Source organism: Mustela nigripes, chromosome 4, assembly GCF_022355385.1.
Source record: "Mustela nigripes isolate SB6536 chromosome 4, MUSNIG.SB6536, whole genome shotgun sequence".
Classification (NCBI taxonomy): domain Eukaryota; kingdom Metazoa; phylum Chordata; class Mammalia; order Carnivora; family Mustelidae; genus Mustela; species Mustela nigripes.
The window spans coordinates 142,372,706-142,395,308 of record NC_081560.1 but is presented as its reverse complement, the minus strand read 5'-3'; the positions used below and the strand labels follow the sequence as shown (position 1 = coordinate 142,395,308).

The following is a 22,603-nucleotide window of genomic DNA, read 5'->3' as shown; positions in this document are numbered from 1 at the left end:
CTGCCATTTTGTCTCTGTCATGTGTCTCATGATAGTAAGTGAACAATATTAGTTACCCAGCAGACAGGCCTTCCTTCTGACTATAGCTTTTGAGAGAGGGCCATGGAAAGGCCCAGCAGCATGCTGCACTGTTGCACTGAACAACAGCAGCATCGCTCACCCCCAGAGCCCGCTGTGTGCTCCCTCAAGAGCTTGGGTTTCTTCAAGCCATTGGAGCATGTGTATTTCAGCCTTAGGGTTAAATTTGAATGTTGGGGTGTTAAGGTTCTTCTCTGGTTCCCTTTCCTATTATATGCTCTGCATTCCTCAGATTCACACTACCTGTCCTGAAGGTGTCAATCCAATTCCACAAACCCTTATTAAGTACCTGTTGTGTGCCCAGACTGTGCACGCCAGACATTGCCAGGGAGACAGGGGTGCATGAAACCCTTCTCCTGTCCATGCAGCCTCCTCTGTAAGCATGTAGCTCCGCCTCCGAATGCTGGTCTATTACCAGGAAAGAATTACAGTCTGTGGAGGCTAGTGTGGGACAGGAAGAAAAAGAGAGCGGGTTTGAGAGACACTTTGGAAAAATGCATGGGATGTCAGCAGGTGGAAACAGAGAGATGGCTGCAGTCACAGAGAATAGAAGTAAGGGACAGGGGGACCTGGAGATGTGTTCAGGGGACAGTAATGAGTAAAATTTGGCTGGAATGCAGGGTATGTATAAGACAGCAAGGACACCTGAGGTAGAAATTTGGGGTAGGCATTGAGGGATTTTTTTTTTTTTAATTTTTGAGAAGCTATAAATATGAAGCTATAAATATGAAGTTATAAATAATTCAGTAGGCACTGGGGAACTACAGCAGGTTTCAGAGCAAGAGAGTGACGGGATTGGACCCAAGGTTCAGGGAGTTTGATCTAGCAGCCCTATGAAGCATTGTCTGGAGTGGGAAAGAAGAGGATGCTGGGGACTGAGTAGGGTTTGTGGTTATCCAGGAGACCAGGAACCTTGAACTGGCAAAAGAAAGGGGATGTTATTTGAGAGACGGAGTCAAAGTAAAACAGGCCGTGATTGTGAGCTTCCTTCTCGGTGACAGAGGACAGTGATGCGCTTATAGGAAGAGGCCTCAGCACGGAGGGTCTGGCTGAGGGAGAACGTGGTGTTGGTAATGTTGGGATCTAGCCAGGGTTCATTTCTACGTAGATTTGGCAGGAAAACTGGGGGCCATGAAAGGCGGATGGGTGGAGAGGAAGTCCTGCCTCCAGAAGAGGGTCGCAGCTAGAAGTCCACCCCACTGCTCATGCTTTACAAAAAAAGGAAAGCGAGGTGAAAGGTGAAAGAATGAGGAACATCTTAGGGCAGAGAGAAATGTGGTGGGAGCTGAGGATCCACAAGCTGAGTTGGGCTCCACCTTTCCAAGGGAAAACTTATGTCACAAACCCGGAATGAATGTCCCCTGGCTGATTTTCCTCACCCATCTAGGTTTTATTTTTCTATATTCTATGCCTTTCTATAGCCATCAGGTTAAAAAATATATATAGTGGCTTACACAAACACACCAATAGATACACAAGCATGTATGTGTGTGCAGACACACACACACACACACAAACCGCTTGGTTCCTCTAGTCCTCCATGACCCTCACCCACAGTGACACTAAATGATACACATAAGCAGATGCTCTCCCTTGCCTGCATTTCAACAAAGGTTAAGAGCCTCAAGTAGGGAATGACATTTTTCTTTGGAAGTATGACTGTGATTCTTGGAGAGACAGCATTAATTGGGGGCATAGGGCATATCCTAAAGTCTGAGAATCTTTTACTGTTCCAGAGAAGAAAATGTGACTTCTCTTTTGTCTTTGGGGGAGACTCTGTGGATTTGGACCTCGAAATTATTGAATGGCAGAAGTCAGGATTTGAAAGGACCTTTCTAACCTAGAACTTGGGGACAAAAGCCACAGGATGAAATGTAATGAAAACCCCTGAGCATTAAGTTCCAAATAATCACTGGAGACAGTCAGCATAAACCTTGTGGATAGAAATGTGATTTATTTCGAGTAGTGGTTGTTTCATCTTGTTCATTCTGAGAGGGAGTGTGTCAAGAACTACGAAGGTTTGAAGGGAAGAACTAACAAACTCAAGAATGCCGCCAAGGGGATGGTCAGGATGGGGTGGTGATGGGACAAGCTATCACTTGCCAAGCAGTTAACAGAACAGGGGGTAGTAGGCTAAAAGGGCCATTTTATTTTCTGCTCCATGGGAAAAACCAGGACTGATGGATAATGATGAAGGAGAACCAGACTGTAGCCTCCCATAAGGAGAAGACCGTTCCAGAACAGAATGGGCTACCTACAAATGTACTGAGCTCTCTGTCACCACATGTCCACCTGCCAAGGGACAGTCACTGACATGATCTTTGTGTTGAAAGGGATGTTGGATCAGATGAGTTCTTTGGTCCTTTATAACTGAGGTTCTGTGGTCTTTTATTTTTATTACATGGGGATCTGTGTTTTCCATGATTTACATTCTTACTCCAGAGAGAGCGCTGTGCTGTTTGGTGGGATTGGGGTTCTAATAGGTCTTTTAGTGGAAGCTTTCACATCCTTCCAGAATGGCACTGTCTTGGTGTCTCGGAGGCAGTGGGTGAGCAGCTGCACGTCTGGGTTTTCCATTCATTTGACTGAGCACCCCATCTTCAACTCCCATATTACCCTCGATATCCATCCTTCCCAGTGTTCCTCCTTTTGTTCCCTCCCCCCAGGCTCACTCTTGCACACCCAGGCCGCTCCCCAGCCCTCCACTCACCAACGTACCTAGACACACATCCTCATACACATTCTCCCTCCCCGAAACCAGAGAAGCATTTTTTTCAGCTGTTCCCTATGTAACATTCATTGCCATGATATTCTCTCTCAATTCTGAAAGGACATGGGGGAGAAGCCATTTCTCTACCCACCGAATGAACAAAGCTCCGTGCTAAAGTATTTTTCTTCAGTTGTAACAGAAACTACTGTTGGCTTCAGTCCCCAAAACCAGAAAGACAATTATACTTAACTGTTTAGAGATTTATAAATACCATGCTGGAGTAGCCTCTAGGTAGTAACTTTAGATACCCAGCCCAATAATTTTCTTTTATTGGTTTGTGATTTAGATCTTATTTTGAGTCCTCTATAATAAGAGCAGTACATTTCATTAAAAGAGCTTACTAACCAATAAAGAAAATCGGGCTTAGGGCTGGAGCAGCCCAGAGCAGGGCCTGCCCTGGTACACCTCCTCAGAGGACGGGCGAGACTAATCTTGGCCCGGGAGGGCACGTGTACGCCAGCAAAGCAGCACGTGCAGCTGCTTTCTAAATGACTTCAACTCGGGAGAATTTGTCTTATGCAGCGTGTTTTACCATGTGAGGGATCCTTTTCAGACCACCATTGACTATTCTGATAACAGATTCCTGGCAACAAAAAACAAGGAAACACAGACCGAGAGTAGTTTTAACAGGACACTGGAGAGCCTGGGCTCCTTGCTGAACCTGGGGACATTTCTCGGCCTTCCGGACATGAAGATCTTCTTTGGGGAGTAGAAGTGAGGGATGAAAAATAAAAGCTAACCAAATCGCCTTTTCCCTCTGACTGTACACAGAGCCGGTAGAGCTCCCCTCTCGGGCTGTGCCCAGCTTGGGACAGCAGCCAGAAAAAAATCTGAGCTTCAGAGGTGGAAAACAGATGTGCAGTGGTACTGGAGTTGGGCCGAACTCGTCGACCTCACATCAGGCTTTCCCCCTTAACACTTGCATGTGTCATTAATCCTTCTTTTTTTTAAAAGCTGTAAGTGCTCTTTTTACCAAGGGAGTCATGCCCCAGGCGCATTCATAGGCAATATCTCATGTAATCTTCCTGATAAACCGGTTAAGGCAGAGGTCATGTGTTTCCATTTTACAGATGAGAAAACGGAGGCCCCAGAAAAGGCAGCAACTTGCCCAAAGTCTCATAGCTTGTCAAGAGCACGTGGAGTTGATGTCCAAACTGATTCCAAAGCCCACACTTTCCTCATCACATTGGTCAACTCCATACAAGAGAACAAATGTTAGTCTCATGAGAACAGGTCTGAATCCATATGTCTGCTTTTAAGGGTCATGGAAGCATCCCCAGTTGTGTTCAAACTTCTCCTTGCACCCAGGGACTGAGGTTTTTTTTTCTTTATCTGTTTTTCTTTTGTTTGTTTTGTTTTTTAATGTTTTTGTTGTGCACAACTCCATTTTGTAGGTAGGCCCCTGGCCCTCCTTGTGCCGATAATCAGAGATACTGAGATTCTCTTGGTCCCCGTCTTCCTTGCTACAAAAGCTACACAGACAGAGAAGTGTCAAGAGCTCTGCTTAGCCTGCTTCCCTGAGCAGCTCATTGGAGCTTTCTTCCCTGTTAACACAGTTTTGGTTTTGGAGCAGTTAGTATAAGGGTAGAAGGTTTGAGACCCAGATATTGTTTTCTGTTGTCCAGACACTCACAAAATATTTCCAGCTTTTATTGATTTATCCTACTCTCCAAGTGGACATTTCCGTAAAAGATAGTAGATGAGAATAACCAGACCACGCTAGTTCCCAAAGCCTAGGATTTCAGGTGGTGTATGATACTCTGAAAATGGTCCAGATAAATGGTCCTTGGGGAGGAAAGTGCAATTATATAACCAAAGAAAAGTAAAAGAATTCTTGTCATCCTGTGGACTCTCTCAGGGCCCTCCCTGATGAGATTCTGGATAAGGATGAGTCAATCAGGAGTTCCTTCCTGACTGCTATACCCCATGGTTGAGGTTAGTGTCCCCACTCTGTCCATGGTCGTGCTGTTATGGAACTAATGGGATCCGCAGGCAGAAATTATGCAGACATATAAAATAAGTTGTATGGCACAACTTGAACACATATATTTAACAATACGGGTTCTGGAACATTCCAGAGTACTTTGCAAAATTCCTGGTGTGAGTCATTTGTAATTTTCTGAGGCACGAGTTTGATCCACATATTGTGATGATAACGCACAAGCCATGAGCCAGCAAATGAGCCTTACCAGTCATCCAGTGGATTTTTGTCTTTATCCATCTATTTATAATTGAAAACTTATACGAAGAAAAGAAAAAAATATATATTTCTTTTCCTAAAAAGGGCCCTACAAAGAAAGCAACTGATTTATAAATTATTTTAGTTCTGGATTTATAGAATATTTAAGGACTAGGAGTGGTTCTTAAGTATTTCAATTATACCTCAAGGAATGTTCTAGTGGAACTCATCCCCCAGTTTCTAGAACAGCAGCATAGTAGTCATTGAGATCTTGTTGTGTATCTCCAGTAAAGAGTTTCTACTAGATAGAAAAGCCACACAGATGTCACTGGATGGTGTGTTAGGAGAAGGCAGAGGCTGCTTTGGGTGGCAGTGGTTGGGGGTAGGGGCTCTAGAGTAAATGGAGTTGAATTTGAAAATAGGAATGATTATCAATATGTAAGGGGTCTCCAGGCAGATGGAAGAGGCTGAGGCAGAGTAAGAGAAGGCTCATAAGCTAGAAGGGCCAAGCAAGAAGGGGCACTTGGTTGTGTGTCTGCTGGTGACAAAACAGAGGGGCCTTAAAAGGTCTCAGGGTATCAGAGGAAAGGATTGTAGGTGGTGAGGTCACTGTTAACCTGGATGGCCTGGTCTGTCATCTCACTCATTTCCCCACCCCACCAACTGTCACAAATATATTGAAATGTGTAGCCCGGCACCTCACACCTAGTAGAGGTCTGTGGAGTGAGCAAACGAATGATTTAATCCCCGTTTCTGTTGTTTGTAGTCTGTGCTGTCTTTGCTTGCCCTCAAATGAGATAAAACAGCTGGATAGGTTGTTAAATACCACATCCTTTCCTTCCAGGCTTTAGTCACTGTCCATTCATTTGACTGCTGGCCACCGGGCAAGGGCTACAAAGATCCAGGACATTGAACTTGTCAGACTTGTCCAAATGTTCTCTAGTAAATTACCCTAGTCCTTTCACCTTTACTAATAGCTCCCAATTCTCAACCTTTGCCTGGGCTCATTGCGGGGGTTTTTGCCCAATACCAGCCCAAGGCCTGAAGAGGCTATGGGACCGAGACCTCCAAAGTTCAGTAAAGGGCAGAAACCATCTCTGCTTTCTGCCCCAGGGAACTTTGAATGTTTTCAGAGAGCTTTCCTGGCCATGCGAGAGGGACACTTCTCTTTGCAGCAGACTAGCCAATGGCACCGGCATGCCTGGGCAAGAAGAGTTCAGTGGATGGGTTTTGTCCCTCTAATTTAGGATGCTGAATTGCAAATGGGGCTGTCAGAGTGACAGCACAATCGTGTAGGGTCAGGGACCAGGTTCTAAATCCTCCTTGTGGCTGTCATGTGCTATTTGATTTTGTATAAACTCTCACACAATTTCATTTCTTCATCTATGAAGGAAGGTTCGTTAAAGTGGCCCCACCTAAGTACCCTGGGGATCATGTGTGAATCTACAGAGGTGATGGCCACAGAGGGGTTTTTGTAAAACAAGAACAGCTGTAGAAACAGGATTTGCTATCAGGTTGAACACTGGCATGTGCGAGCTCTAGAGCTAACAGCTTGGGTTTGAATGCGAGCTCTGCCACCTATGAGACCTCTCTGTGCCTCAGTTTCCTCTGCAAACACAAATTGCACCTGGCTCATCAGATTGCTCTGAAGTAAATAAGACACAGGGTTTTCTCTATTCCATCCAGCACCTTCACATGAGTCAGAGAAAGTCACTCCTAAGACACTTTACTTTCCTATATTGACAGATGTTCTAATGTGATTGTGTTTGAACAACACACTTGCCCATTAACTGCTATGACAGGAACACTAATAAATATGAATATATACCATATCCATGGATGAGTGATGGCTACTTAGATGAGCCTTCACGACCACACAGGGCCTCCTGTATTTACCTCTGGGACATCTGGGATGACTACAGTGGTGCTACTCAGAGGACCTTTACAACCACCCGTGACCATCTGAATGCATGGACACAAAGCTCTTAGTAACTGCGATGCAGTTCGAAATCAAGCAATGTTAGCTATTTTTGTTGTTATTATGTTTGGATAGTTTTACTATGGTCTTTCATTCCATCCCCCCCAAAATAACAAATGGCAAAAGAGGGTCTTGTCCCTAGCGGCCAGAATAACCACTGATTCTGCTTGTCAGTAGATACGCACAGAAAACAAATAGTGGTGGCAACCAAAACATCTCTGGGAGGTGGGCAGTCCAGGTGCAGTAGATTTACAGATGCTTACAGGGGAGCTGAAAAACAGGGACTGATTGACAATGACCATGGGATTTTCCCTCCATAGATAGGCTAGTGTGGCCCCTCACAATAGAAGGTCTTCTGTGAAGCAGAGAGGCTCGACCTCACACAGCTCACTGCAAGTATGCAGAGTTGGCACTGGCAGAGGATGGCCTGTGCTGCTCCAGCTAAGTGATAGTGACACCTGTCTTCCCTTCTTGGCCTCTTTTGTCCTTAAAAAAAAAAATTTAAAAATATATATATATAAAATTATGTTGGGCCTCAGCCAGGAGACCAGGGGAACTTCTGGTTTTTAATCACGGAAGGGGTCTTGGATCCTTTTAAGTACCTAATAAAATGATGGATCGTCTCTTTATTCTTTCCCTTACCTCCCCGTAGTTGTATGCAGAAATATTTGCATACAGGTTCAACAAGTTTGCCTAGCCTGTAGGTTTTCCACTTTAGCTGCACGTGGTGATCAACCAGGGAACTTTTTTTTTCCTTTTTAAGATTTTATTTCTTTATTTGACAGAGAAAGATCACAAGTAGGCAGAGCAGCAGGCAGAGAGAGGTGGGGAGAAGCAGACTCCCTGCTGAGCAGAGAGCCCAATTCGGGGCTCCATCCCAGGACTCTGGGATCATGACCTGAGCAGAAGGCAGAGGCTTCAACCCACTGAGCCACCCATGTGCTCGCTCCAACCAGAGAGCTTTTAAACCTCACCCAAGCCACGCCCCAGAGCAATTAAAGCTGACCCTGGGGATAGGAAGCAGGCAAAAGAGATTCCAAGGTGCAGCACGAGTTGAGAAACACAGACCTAGCCTCTCTGTCACTCAAGGTAACCATGTATGATTCTCACACGGGGCTGCTGATTCTGTAAGCTTCCAGCTCCATGGACTGGGGCGCCTCCCAAGGCTGCTTGCAGGGAGGTTTGCAAAGCATGTCGTGGACATTATAAAAATGTGAGTTAATGTGAGAAATGAACTTTGACTCATGAACTTCCAGGTGGTTTCCAGCTATGGGTACACGGGAGAGGTCAAGGCAGGTGGGTGCCTAATCGGCAGAGAAGGAAATGGAGGAAGTTTGAAAATCAATCAAACCCTGGGTATAGCAACAAAGAAGGAATGTCATGGGTGAAGTTTCACACTTAATCTATAAACCTACTTTTAATAGGCCCCCAGGTGATTATAAATTCATGGTGGCTTTCTTTTTATTGAATTATATGAGGCTGTTCCACGTTTCTAAAAGAAGTCCAGGTGTGTCGTTCATTCATTTGTTTATTTATTTATTTATCTATTTGCATTTAGGATACTGTAGATTTTTTAAAAACCCTCTTTTTATGAGCATTAATTATATACCATACAAGGAAGCAATTGCTTCTATGTTATGAAATATTAAATCAAAATGCTTCCTGTTCCCAGATGTCCCAGAGATAAATACAGCAGTATTTTGAAGCCCCTCTTGGAGCTGTTTTGCCTGCAAATTTATTGTTTTGTCTCCATTTTCAGAAAGCCCTGTTTTCTGTGAAGTATAGCACTCTAGGTAGTTTTTAAGACGCAAAGTCCTCTGGAGTTGCCTGTGTCGGCAACAACTCTTATGTAGATGGCACACGAGGGATGGCGCAGTGATCGGCTCCTTTAAGATGACAAATGGGCAGAGAGTGTTATTGTCTTTGATTGCACGCCTTACATCATCTGTATGTAGGAATAAAAGGGCCATACTTTATCTTTAGCCATTTTATAAATATTTAAGTCCTTATAGTTGCCTAAAGATATTAAAGCATATTTTACAGTAGTCGGAATATAAATATTATATATAGCGCGAGATACCAAAGTAGTTTAATGAATTCATAATTTTCTGTTCACATTTATTGGAATGTGTTTTATGTTCCAAAAGTTCCATTTAAAGAATAAGATACCATTCTGCTTCCTGACAACACACTGAGGGGTTGGCCAGCATTTCGGGCGGGGTCTGGGTTCCCGTGCCTGTGGAGGCTTTCATTAAGAAGCAGAAAGGCAGGAAGTCCTGGCACTGGGATATATTTCTTCAATCTCGACATTTAAAAATGTATATCAATAACTTTTTGAGTAAACAGTTCTGGGGCTTATTTAAATGACAAAGCCTTCCAAAGAGAAAACTTTTTATAGCCCCTTTCCTCTATTTCAAGAAGATTAATTCAAAAAACCTAAGTAAGAGCAATAAAGATGTAGCTTGCGATTTTCCTGTCCTCCCACCCCACCCACTTTGGCGAACCCTGTCTGCCAGTTTCCAGCCTGGTTCAGGGTATTGATTTGAGCAGTGACTTCCCAGTGCTTTTTGATCATGTCTCCCTAAGTTAAAGAGTTCCAGCGTGCTCCTTACTTTTCCTAAAGGCAAGGGCGTGACAGGGAGAGTATTACTGCATCTCTTCTCAATTTTCTAGTGAAATATAAAGACTTTCCTCTTTAATATTTCACAAAGTTTCTCCAGTTCCCAGTGGGAGTCCATGCTGGGTAATGTTTGCTAATTACCAACAACAAAACTAGACATACAACGCTGGTAAATTACCTGACCCTTTCCATTTTAATGAGACAACAAGGATTTCGCGAAGTGATGTTGTTTCACTGGTTAATGGTGTCAGCAATGTTGTAATTGTGGGTTGAGACACATTAGCTGAACAACCACATGTAGAAAGGGCTTTCTCTTGACAAGCCCTTTGGAGACTAGAACCGTATTATCATTAAGCCTTTGTCATTTGCATGCTGCTAATCACTTACTTTATTATCCCGAGTATCCATTGTCTTTCTTTAATTGCTCTTTAAATTAAAATTAAAAATAGTTCTAAAGCCCACAATGGCTGGGATAGCATCTTGATTATGAAGATAGCTTCAAGAAAATGGAACAACTGGTAACATATTGCTGGGATTATGAGAGAGTCCCACTGTTATGTACCATGCCTGCAGGCCCCACGGGCCTAATTGTGGCGGTTTCTCTTCCTTTAGCCCATACTGTTTGTTTAATAAATGGTTATTTATGGCCTTTTTGGCCATTATAGCAACTTTGGAGAAAGTACATCCTTCTCACTGGTTTGAGCCCTGCAATTTCATTCTCTGGGCAAAGGTATAAAATACAATTGAAAGGCAGGATCTGTACTAGAGCCTCTGAAAAGAGATCGTCTTGCTTCTCCTTGCTAGTGTATTCTATGCACGTTTTCTTTTAAAATCTGGGGTCATGGAAGAGACATAAACTTCAGAGCTGGAAGGGACCTTAGAGTTGTCCCCATTTTCCAGATGAAGACACTGAGGACCAGAGTGGTGCAGTAACTATAATCATGGCATTAAGAGATGAACCTGGATTGTCTTACTACTGAGTAGGCTTCTGATGGGAGGGTCGTGCCTCATGGGTGACTCCTGAAAGAGGATATGACGTCATGCCTTGAGTTGTGATTTGTAAAGCTGCATGGCTGCCGTGATATGGTGCATTTAGAGTGTGCCTCTTGTATGCATACGTTCATGTGTTTGTTGATAGAGACTGTGTGCTAGGATACTGAAAGAAAGGGCTTGTGTCTTCTACTTCCTTAACAGGAAAATGACCCATGGATGACTCTGTGGTCATTCCTGAACACCAGTGATTAACCCGGAGTTTTCAGGGTTCCACGTCATATACGATGCCCCAGAATTAGGACAACAGGTTTTTTTGAGAACCAGAAGGGATTGGGCATTGCCTTAATTGCCTCAAATGAATAGATGGGAAAACCGAGTTTGGATAAGGCATTGAGTCCTTCTAAGTTGTCATAGGGAGTTAAGGGTTGACCTGGTTTAAAACCCATGTCTTTTGATTCTCTGTCCATGTCTCTGACAGTATTACTAATCTGTTGTTGACATCATCATCGTCATCATTGTCACCATCATCATCAAATAGGTCAGTACTTAGGAAGTGCTGACTCTGTTCCTGGCACTGTTGTAAGCAGTTTGCCTGTATTATTTAATTTACCTAATCTTCCTCACCTGTTACTCTCCCATTTTACATATGAAGAGACTGAGACGCAGGATTTAAGAAAATTTCCCCAAATCACAAAACTAGAAACCAAACAAGGCAACACTCAAACTCGGGCAGTCTAGCTCCAGAATTCAAGTTTTTAAACTTCAGCATTATGGTTCATCTCAGGTTGTGGTCAAGGGATATTGATTGTAGTGTAAACGACTTTTCCAAAATCAAATTAGCACCAATCAGCCTCTTCTTTGGTGAAGATTTGTGGGTATGAGGCATACCTGATCCCAGTTATATACTCATCTGCCAGCAGAAACATATATTCAGGAAAGCCTTTAAAACTTAAAAGAAAAAATTTACAGTGCTCTCTGCTAAAGGACTATCAAATGTTTGGAACCTGGGCTGCTCTCTCAAGCCAGGCGTCCTGTCTCTAGAACCCTTCCGAGACAGCTGGTTCAAAGTTGTCGGGGATGGGAATCTGCTTTTCCTGAATTGCTTGGCAATGCCTTGGATCACTTGGCAACTCCATCTCTTACAGCTACTTAATTTTCTGTGCCCTTAAGATAGGGATGTTTTAGTTTGCCTGGGATTTCGTAGCTCTGGTTTTTGCTACACTGGCCATTGGTTCATATTAAACCAAACAACAGGGGCCCATTTGGCATTTGGTGTTTTAAAAAGTAAAAGGACATTTGAACTACATGACAAATGCTGGAAAACAAAGCCCATAGCACTGAGAACATAAAGAAACTGTTTATAATCTAAAGGCGGTTACATTTTCAGTCAATCTATCACTTTAATGAGCTCTTTGCATTTCTTTGATTAATGCTCACAAAAGGGGGAGAAAAAAAATTGATGTAATGGAAACGAAATGCTATATAGTCTTGGCAGCACAGGGGAAGTTTCTGTGTGTTTTATTAGTATCCACTGCATATCACTGTCTCGCAATGTATATGTCTACCTTTTCCCTGGCATAGCATGCCTCTAGTTTACTGGAAATGTGATCCAGCATGAAAGAGGAGACCCCATATTAGTGGCAAAACAGCTTTTGACCTCTTGTGGTGGCAGTAAAAAGGGAGGGTCCATTACAGGAATTCTAATTAATAATAATAATAAAGAAAAAGGCTGGCATAGTCACGCCTTATTGAAATGAAGAACCTAACAAATATGGAGACCAAAAAAAAAAAAAAAAAAAGGAAACATTAAAGACACTGAAAAAAACATTTAAACATTAGAATGTGGTAATTAATACATAATTTGTAGTCATTTATTTGTTCAGTTTAAAGTAATATAGAAAACGGAAAAAGTACAGAAAAAGATGTCTTTGTGAAGTAACCAAATGTGACAGAGAAGTTAGTCAAGGCAGGCTTCCTGGAGGTGGTGAAAGAGGGGCAGGAGCTGGGTTTGGAGGAAGAGAGGAAACTGCATTTCTGAAGTAGGTGAGCCTTGGGATAGGAATCAGTAGGTGCCACTCCTCTGTGTGGGATATCAGCTCTGCTTGCTCCTTCCCCACACCTGGTGCTTAGTGCTCTTTAGAGCGGTATGAGCCTTTAGCGACCTTTCCTCTGAGTTTGAGTGGCCCTTAAAAAGTGGAGGTTGACATAGCAGAGACCTGGGAACCCTGAAGACTCACAGGGCAGAAGGAGAGGGAGAGAGAATCCCAAGCAGAGCGCAGAGCGCCACAGTGAGCCTCAACGCCATGACCCTGAGATCACGACATGAGCTGAAACCAAGAGTTGGATGCTCAATTGACAGAGCCTCCCAGGCACCCTGCAGACTCTCCTTTTAACGTGTAAACTTCATCTGGTTACTTCTATCCTAGAACCTTAGTTCCCCCCAACTTCCAAACCAAGTGGGATCTCAAAATAACGCTAAGGATCTTTAGAGCTAAACAGGGTACATCCACCTACCATATCTCAAGTCATAAAGATCCCATGAGCTTTCAAGCTTTTTCTTTTATTAATTTATAATTTTGATCATTTTTTTCTCATGGTACAAATAATATATATTCATTTTAGGAAATTTAGCAAGTACATACAAGCAAAAAGAAGAAAACACACATTCCCTATAATTTTACCCCTTGGATGTATTAGTGTTGATACCTTAGTCTTGTTTCTGTTAGATATATTTTCCCCTTCCAAAAGGGATGATATATATTAGTATATAACCTGTGTTTTTCCACAAAATATTTTATCATGACCATTTTCTATGTTATTAAATATTCTTCTGCCTTATGTTTAGTACATTATACTTAACATAATCAATTTCCCAAAACAGAACATTCCTGTTGTTTTCGATTTCACATTGTTACTTAATAACTATGAATGAAGACTGTTGTAACCAAACCTTCAATATAAGAAAGTTATGGCCATACACGTATTTTTAGAAGTGAAATTGCTTAGGCCAAAGGGCACATACATTTTTAAGTCATTTAATTTGTATCACCAAAGTTTGTCTTATTTTTAAATTGTAAGATGAATGCAGAGGGGATTAAAAAAAAAAACAATTGACAAGTTGTGGAAAATTCACTATGACACCATGAGCTCTGGGGCAAATGAAGACATTAGACCAGATAAATACTATATTTCTTTCCAAATTTGTGTTCTTAGTTGTGTTTGAGTTATGAGTAATTTTGTCTTTCCTTCCTTCCCTCCTTCTTTCCTTCCTTCCTGACTTCCTAACAACTTCCTAACTTCCTTCCCTCCTTCTTAACTTCCTTCCCTCCTTTCTTTTGAGAGATAGGTATTGGGACAGTCATCTCTTCAGGCTTACTTTAAGGAAAGACACTGTCTGCTCAATGAAACTTAATGAGAAAACAACTACAGAGAACTTTGGTTGGCTGGCTGGTTGGTTCGTTGATTGATTTTGCTTTGGTTGGTTCAGACCCAAAACACAAATTCTAAAAAAAAAAAAAAAAAAAAAAGAGGTACATTACACAATGGGTAGCGTCAACTTCCCGAGGTATTCATCAAATATGGTATCTAGCAAAAAGTACCATCAAACCATATTAATGTTACTTATTGTAAATAGAAGAAATAGAGGTTACACTGACCCATGTTTTGTGCCTAGTCAATGGAAGTGAAAGGACAGTTTAAATGAAGATACAGTTATTTCTTTTAATACAAAATCAGACATGCATGAGCTATTTCACCAAGCAAACAGATTTTCTGTCTGGAGTATTTTGGTTGTAAGAGGTATACAGTCAACTCAAAAAGGCTTAAAGAAAAGAGAATCATAGAACTGAGGTGCCTGTGGCATCAGAGCTCTGTCCTGTTCTCTTCACCCATTGATGATGGGCTAACTGGTCACCCACATCCCCATACTTACCTCCTTCTGGCTTTGTAACCACAGCAAAAATCCATAGTCTTTTACACCAAGTCCTGGGGAGAGCATAGGTTGGCCCCAGCTTGGGGGACAGATTCATCTTAAACCAGCCGTGTGCCGAGGATATTGGGGGACCATCTTGCTGACCTTGTGAATTCATACTGTCTGTCTTCATGTTGTCACTCCTGTGGCCAGGGTGGGGATAATGTTGCCCTCCGCCTTGCCCCACCCACTATGGAATGGGTTCCTTGTGTGGAGAAGGACTTGGAGGGAAGCAAAGTATCAGCTATCCTGCTTCTGCCAACTGGTTCTGTGACCTTGAGTACAGTAACTTCTTAGCTCTGAGCCTCAGTTTCTTCATCTGTGAAATGGAGAGACCAATTAGAGGATTTCTAAAGCTCTTGGGTCTCTAACATAGAGTGATTGGTAAAGAGGCCAAGGAGACCCAAAGGTGTGGTTTAAGTTTCTCAGAATTGTCTATTCATGTGGTTTCTAAGTTCTGTTTTTAGGATCAGGCTTGGAGCAGTTATCAACTCCAAGCACATGAGCTATTTGGTCGAAATTGGCAAACATTCCCCGCCATCCCCCACCCCCACCCCAGCTCCCCAAACTTTGTCCTCCAGCACCCTGTCTTGGGCTAGCACATCTCAGGCTCTTAAATAGAAAGCAGTGGGGCGGAGTACCCATTGGACAGTCTCTGAAGATGCTGCCTTGGTAGATTATCTTTTTTTTTTATTGACTCAACACTGGTCAGCTGCCTGGCCTTCATGACTCTGGGACTCCAACTTTGTAGGAGGTCCCAAGAACTACTATGAAAAAAATATTACGAGGTTCAACTAAGATTTTCCCTTGGCTGGGTTGCTCTTGCAGACTCTTCCAAAAATCTGTCTTCCAAATCAAGACTGTGCATGTGGATGGTCCCCTTACAAGTTAGGCAGCAAAAGCGGTCATGCTGCTATACATGGAATTTTTTTGCCTTCAGCTGCTGAAGAATTTGTTGGAATACATACCGCAAAATGACTACTGTGGCTATTACTATACTTGCTCAGGGGAGCTATTCAAATGCCTCATTTATTGGAGCTTAATAGATTAAAAGTCCAAATTGAGTCTCATGATATAAGCCTAATCAAGTTCTAATCTGCATAATTTTCCCATAAGCAGCAATGGGAAATTTGGATAATTTATGTTTCAGCGGTTGCCAATCATGTGTTAAATAGCATTGTTGCATTTCCTTATCAAAATATTTTTATTGATCTTCACTTCATCTGACATTTCACTTTAGGATTTTTTTTTTTCCTGGCATTAACAGGAAATTTAATTCATCTCATAGATGATGTAATATGAGATGTTTCTCTTGATTTTAACATGTCTTTATAGATCATTTTTAACGGTGATCTTTTCCTTTTACAACTTCATATTGAATACCTGTCTCAGCAAAGCTAGATGACTTGGCCTAATTTATTTCCCTAGTTTAACGTAGCATATGGATTTCTAACCATCATTTATATGCACACAATAAAAGATAATTTGGCCCACCATTTGAACCAATTCCTTTATGTTAAATCTATGGGAGTGGGAGAGGCACTTACCTTCACTTCTCCATCTATTCTAGGGGAGGTGATTGATAAGAATTTCCCTCTCTCTCTCTCCCTGGAAAGCGTGGGGATTTAACCAGGGAAGATTTAGAAAGTACTTTGTGTTTTCCCCCATGGAAAAGTACTGTAATAAAGCATTTATTATATGTGCCGAGTTGTGCATGCTATCATACCAAAGCAAGTTAAGTGTAGCTACAATGGGTCCCAGTTGTTATCTGCTATTGTTTAAAAGTGAAAACCACAAAAGAGTACGACTGGCTCAGGGTGCCTGGTTGGCTTCGTCAGTTAAGTGTTCGACCCTTGATACCAACTCAGATCTTGATCTCAGGGTTGTGAGGTCAAGCCCTGTGACTTAACAACAAAAACGTGAGATTCGGTCAGGCCTCCAAATTGCCCACCTAGGTCAGCCCTTGAGAAAGAGGGAGCAGCGCACACAGGGGGAATGGCAGCGTGGACATGGCTATCCATGGGCCCCAATGTCCGCCTGCCTGGTCAACTCCCAGATCTGCCATTTACCAACTGGTTGTGCTTGAGGAAGTTCTTGGACTGTTCTGAATCTTATTTTCCTTATCTACCACATGGGGATGTTAACAGTGCCCATCCTCATGGAGTTGTTCAGAGGAGTAAATGAGGTGGCCCATGAAAAGCCCTGAGTTCAGTGTTAACACATAATAGAAGATATAGCTTGGTGGTTTAGAGGAGACCCGGGGTCAATTTACTGAGGTTCAGCTAATTAGATCTGCTAATTCCTAGGTGTGCGCCACAGTTACTTACCTTCCTTGTGTTTCAGTTTCCTCACCAGCAAAATACTTGTATCTACATAGAATGGCTCTGAGAACTATAGTTATTACACGAACAGAGTTCAGTATATAGTAAGCACTCAATAGGTGTTGGTGAATTTTTTTCATGAAGTTCTATTTACACCTATCTTCTTCACTCCTAATGATCGTAATCAGTCTGGTTCTAGAACACTCTTGCCTTTGTTTTGACTTCCCTATAGACAGTGATGTTGAGCCTCATTTTCTAATGCACTCCTCTCTGCATTACCCTGGAACCCAACCCAAGTCTAGAAGTCTAGCCATTCCTGATGGTGTAAATTTTGTCTGAGCCACTGCCTTTTATTTTTTTTCCCACAACCACATGGTGCCTTGTGGATACTGCACACAGATGCCCAAAACAACTAATAAAAAACCAAAACCTTGGTGATCTCCTTTGTATCCCCTTCTATCTCTTCTCCTTGAACTTCTTGGGATGGTCCAGGTGTTTGTTAATTCTTTAACTTTGTAACTAAAATGGCCTTGTCTCCTTTAACTAAAGGTCACTTAAGTTACTTAAAGTAACCTCTGTTGTGGGGGCTGAGTGCTACCAGCTCCTGGGAATAACCCATATCATGAAAAGAACAGCAGACACTGCTGATTTTGTTCACCTGAACCCACCAGTGGCACATACCGTTAGGAACGCAAATGCTGGAAAAGAAGCGAGAGAGTAGTAAAAACCATTTTAGGAGTCTTGGAACTCAAGAAGGAAGTTTTATATTCCTAAATAATTAGAGTAGGGGCAGCGTAGGTCTGAAAAAAGAAGGCTCCAGAGAGATTCTACCATTGCTATCAGGAATTAAGAGACTTTCTTAGACTTTCTCAACAACTGGCCCCTGTTTACAGTGTACCTAAAGAAAATCCTAACCATCTCCCTATACAAAAATCTTTCAAAATTTTTGAGTTACTGAATTATATCATTAGATATTTTGAAATTCATTTTTATCACTGAAGTGATCTAATTATTCCTACAAAAATGGATTCACACTGCTCATTGTCTTACCATTAATTTTGTAGGGTTTTCTCTACATGAAAATTAAAAAAAAAAAAAATGCCAAAAGCTTCCTCGGTTCTTTATCCATAGGGAAGAAGTGGTGATGGGTGCTATACTTTTCCACAAATACTTACTGTGTACCTAGCGACGTATTATCACCAGTAGTCGAATTTTTGAGTACTTGCTTTATACCAGGCATTATACTAAATGTTTTGAATACACTATTTCATTTTATTCTTACAATTGCCCTACATATGAAATACTTCCAGTTTATAGACAAAGAAACAGAGGCTTACAGAGTCAGAGCTATGCTCATAGTTTTGTAGCTCAGAAGTAAATGAATCAGATTTCGAACCCAAGGCATCTGACTTCAAAGGTCATACTTCTAACTATTCCACTCCATTTCTTCTCTATGGGCAGGCATTCCAAAGACAATCTAGGAAGTTTAAAAAAATAGAAAACTCAGTCTCTGGCCTGAAGTTCTCATATAGCATGCTGAGTGAGCAGGCTTAGGAGGGGGCGTGTTGGGCCCATTTATGGCTAATACCTAAAGAATGGAAAGGAAACATAAGCCCCTCTCATCTGCCCCAGAGGACTGGAATGGGGAGGGGCTTTCACTTTAATGAGATCAGGTAATCTTTGGAAGTCATTTTTAGCTCCAAACTTGCCTCCTCTGGCCGTGCTCAACAGAGAGAAGGGGGATACATCTAAAGAATCAGGAGGCCATCTCCGTAAGAGTGACTGAACTTGGATCTTTTCCTAATTAAGAACTTCTCATCCTATCTCTCAGACGCCAACATTCTTCGTCCTCTCTCTTGGCAAAATAAGTGTTTGTTTCAGAAATTAATTTCTCAAGTGTTAGTTTAACTATTGAAAGGAAAGTTTGCTCATTTCACCATTCTCCAGTTGTAGATTATGATCCCTGGAGTATATTGTATGGGCCCATGCTCTCTCATGTGGAACTGGAGAGCTGTTTTTTGTAGAGACTTAAAGTTCAACCAAAGATGTGTCCATGCAGCAAACAATGATGGGGTGGGGAGGAAGACAACTGGACACAATTTAGAGCTGCCCCTTTATCAACAGCTGCTATGACGAATGGGGTAGATGCCATCAAAGACCAGAGTGCCAACTCTCTTCCAAAGGAAGGTACCTGAATTTCTCTTCTCTCCAAGGCCATTTAGGGAATCTGGGTCAGCCCTGTCATTTCAAACCACAGGTTTTCCATATTAGGACCTCTAAGAAAACAATGTTAATGAATTCTGTTTATCTTTCAAACAACCCTACAGGAGGGGGAGGGAAAAAAAAGGTGAAATCTATTTCTTTTGTCTCTGCCTTTTGCTGTGAACAATATGTAGCTAGAAAAGGAGCAAAAGAGAAAGACCTTATCATTGCTGAAGTTTTCTTTCCAACAAAAGCACCCTGTTCTTGGGGTCATGCATAGGAAAGAGAAGGAACTTTTAATGGAGAGATGTCTTGGACACCCACCGTAGTTTGTCAGTTGCAGATGCTAATGGAGCCAGGCTTGGCGACTGAAGGGGAAAATGGAATATGAAAGCAAAATGAAATATGCCTATGAGGCAAGCATGTCATTTCTAAATGAAGGTTTCATGCAAAGGAGTTGAGTCTTTTCACAGCTGAAAATGGAATCTTTAAATAAGATAAAATAAAAGGATGCTGTGGCTTGTTGCAGGTTCTGTAATGAAATACAGTTTTCCTAATACCGTGTGACCTGCATTTCTCCCTGTTTTATGGGTGCTATTCCTTGACGTACAAACCCGTATTTTCTCAAGTCAGCATTTGATGATGGATGTCAAAATACAGGCCATGTATTATGCATATAGCATTACCGATTTAAGGTGTTTACTTGTCAAGTTGAAGAAATTCAAAAACGTCACATCCACCGAATCTGCACAGCTGTCACTTGTAGTTTTTCATGCTTTTGAGTGAAACTTCTGATGGAAACAGTTTAGTTTCCCCCTTCACTATTCTGGGGAAGAAAACAGCTAGCATTTAAAATGCATGTTCTTGGTTATGTGGTTGGCTGAAAGATACACATTCCAAAGTTTAGAAAGATGGACATTATACTGTCACTTGACATTACTTACCCTGTGCACAATATACCCACATAAAGAGTAAAATTAAGTGCAATCAGGGAATGAACAATAAATCATACTTTTCTTTCTGAAAGTATGGCATTCAATAGTATGAAATTTATACACAGGAGAGCAGGAAATAGGGAGACCCTTTTATATTGTGCTGGCATTTCATGCATTATGCACCTTGAAAACAACAGGCAATTACGGAGCACCTGTCATTTCAGTCCGGATAGACGGAGCTTCACATGAACTGTAAACCAGAATCAGCCCACCACTGCCACAATACTGGAGACCAAGTCAGGGATCTGGCCAAATGGCCTATTTGGAAGAGACCTTGGAAACTTAGCAAGTGACTTTGTATCTGCAAATCTTTAATTCCCTGGTAAGCCCACCTAGCCAATCCCCCAAGGACAAAGAAGGGAAACCAAAGTGAATGTGAACATCTGTCTGCCTGTCCTCTAAGTTTCGGAGAAAACTGGGTCTTACAGCCAGCACAGAGTTGATGGTAGCACTTGCCACATGCATGCCTGGATAAAATTAATTTTTGCCAAATGAATATATGGGGTTAAATAAATATCTCACGTTTATAGGTCTCTATGCACATGCTTAAAGAGGCATCTGCTCAGCCTCGAAATCGTGGCTGGGTCAAGCTCATTTTAACATGTCCTTGGGATTTGGGTCTGAGAAGCCCAAATGGCAAAAGTCAGAAACCAAGTAGGCTACTATCCAATGTCCTGTGCCCGCATTTACTGTATGAGGTCTGTGTTTGGCACGTTGGGGAGTTCTGGGACCTGCGACAAACCAGGGGAGTGGTAGTCAGAATGAATTCTGCTGCAAAGGAAAAGAAAAGAAAACTCTTCATTTGGGCTCACGCAAAAGGAAAAATATATACAGTTGAACCTTGAACAATGGGAGAGTTGAAGGGCACCAGCCCCCCACCCCATACAGTTGAAAATACATGCATAACTCTTGAGTCCCCAGAACTTAACTATTAAGAGCTTACTGGTGAGTGGATCCCTACTGGTAAATAGTCGAGGAACCTACATTTGGTATGTTGTGTGTATTATATCCTGTATTCTTACAATGAAGTCAGCTAGAGAGAAGAAAATGTTATTTAGAAAGTCATAAGGAAGTTACATTTATAGGGATCCATTATATTTATCAAAAAGAATTCACATATAAGTGGACCCACACAGCTCAAACCTGTGTCGTGAAAGAATCAATTACATACATATAAAACTGTGTGTGTGTGTGTGTGTGTGTGTGTGTGTGTACGTGTGTGTGTAAAACCAATGTATCCTGCTTCAGGATTTTTTACAATAAAAAATAATATGTACATATACATATAATTATTATATATAAAATATGCACATGATCTCATTATCACAGTATATATTATAATCTCATTTATATATACTGTATATAAAGTCTCATGTAGTACAAAATACTGAGGTCAGTTGGTTTTGGCTCTAAGGTTAGCTAATTCAGTAACTCAATGATAGTTCTTTCTATTTTATTATTTATTTATTTATTTTGCGAGAGAGTGAGAGAGTAGGGGAGGGGCAGAGGGAGAGAGAGAGAATCCCAAGCAGGCTCCATGCCCAGCACAGAGCTCAATGCAGGGCTCAATCCTATGACCCTGAGATCACGACCTGAGCTGAAAACAAGAGCCGATGCTCAACTGATTGAGCCACCCAGGCACTCCCTCAAGGAGTTATTTCTGTCAGTAAGTCTTTCCATCATTCATTCAGCCAGTCTCATTAAGCTGGCTTTGTCTTCTGCTGATGCCCATCCCAGTTGCAAGATGGCTGCCATGGTTCCAGGCACCACAGGTACAACAGCAATGTCCAGTGAATTAAAAGAGAATCTCTTAAGAGATTCTGTGTGTTCTTTTTAAGAGCAAGCAAACACTTCCTAAAAGCCCCCAAGCAAATTTCTTCCCACTTCCCTTTGACCAGAATCTGTCAAGATCTCTGACTTGAGTCACTCACTGGCAAGAGAATAATCGGTTAGTTTATGGTAATAGTCAGGGTAGGTTAGGTTATGCTGTGATAACAACACCACCATGATCCCCAGTGTCTTCAAGCAACACAGATCACCTCTTTACTCACTCAGAATGCTTTGTGGTCTGGGTTGTTGTCCAGAGCTGCTACCCAGTCTTCGTCTCCATAGTAACCCAAGTTCCCATGGTTGCCACAGTCTGGGAAGGGAGGCAGAAAGTCAAATATTTGTACCAGAAGTAATGGTACTGTTCTGTTCACTTTTCATGGCCCAAAGCATTTCCTGTGTCACGTGGAGGCACAAAGGTACAATCTTATCTGCCTGGAAGGTGAGGGGAACAAAAAATCTATGAGCAAGATCATTAATTGGTGTAGAGACTCATTTTAGGGTGCTATCAAGGCAGGTTAGAATTATTTATAATGGCCTCCTACTTTGTACTTCACAAAAGCAACACACAAGAGTATATTCCATGAATGCTAATTGTTGATCTGTAAATAATGCATAAACTATTTTTTATTGTGTATGTATATTATTCATAGTATTCCCAAGCTTTCCA

At 41.9% G+C, this 22,603-nt stretch overlaps 1 protein-coding gene across 8 annotated transcripts in view; it reads left to right on the top strand.

The window, feature by feature from the left end:
* KCNMA1 (potassium calcium-activated channel subfamily M alpha 1) overlaps nt 1–22,603 on the top strand; it is a 725,872-nt gene that overhangs the window by 664,425 nt on the left and 38,844 nt on the right. The gene's annotated exons all lie outside the window — the stretch shown is intronic.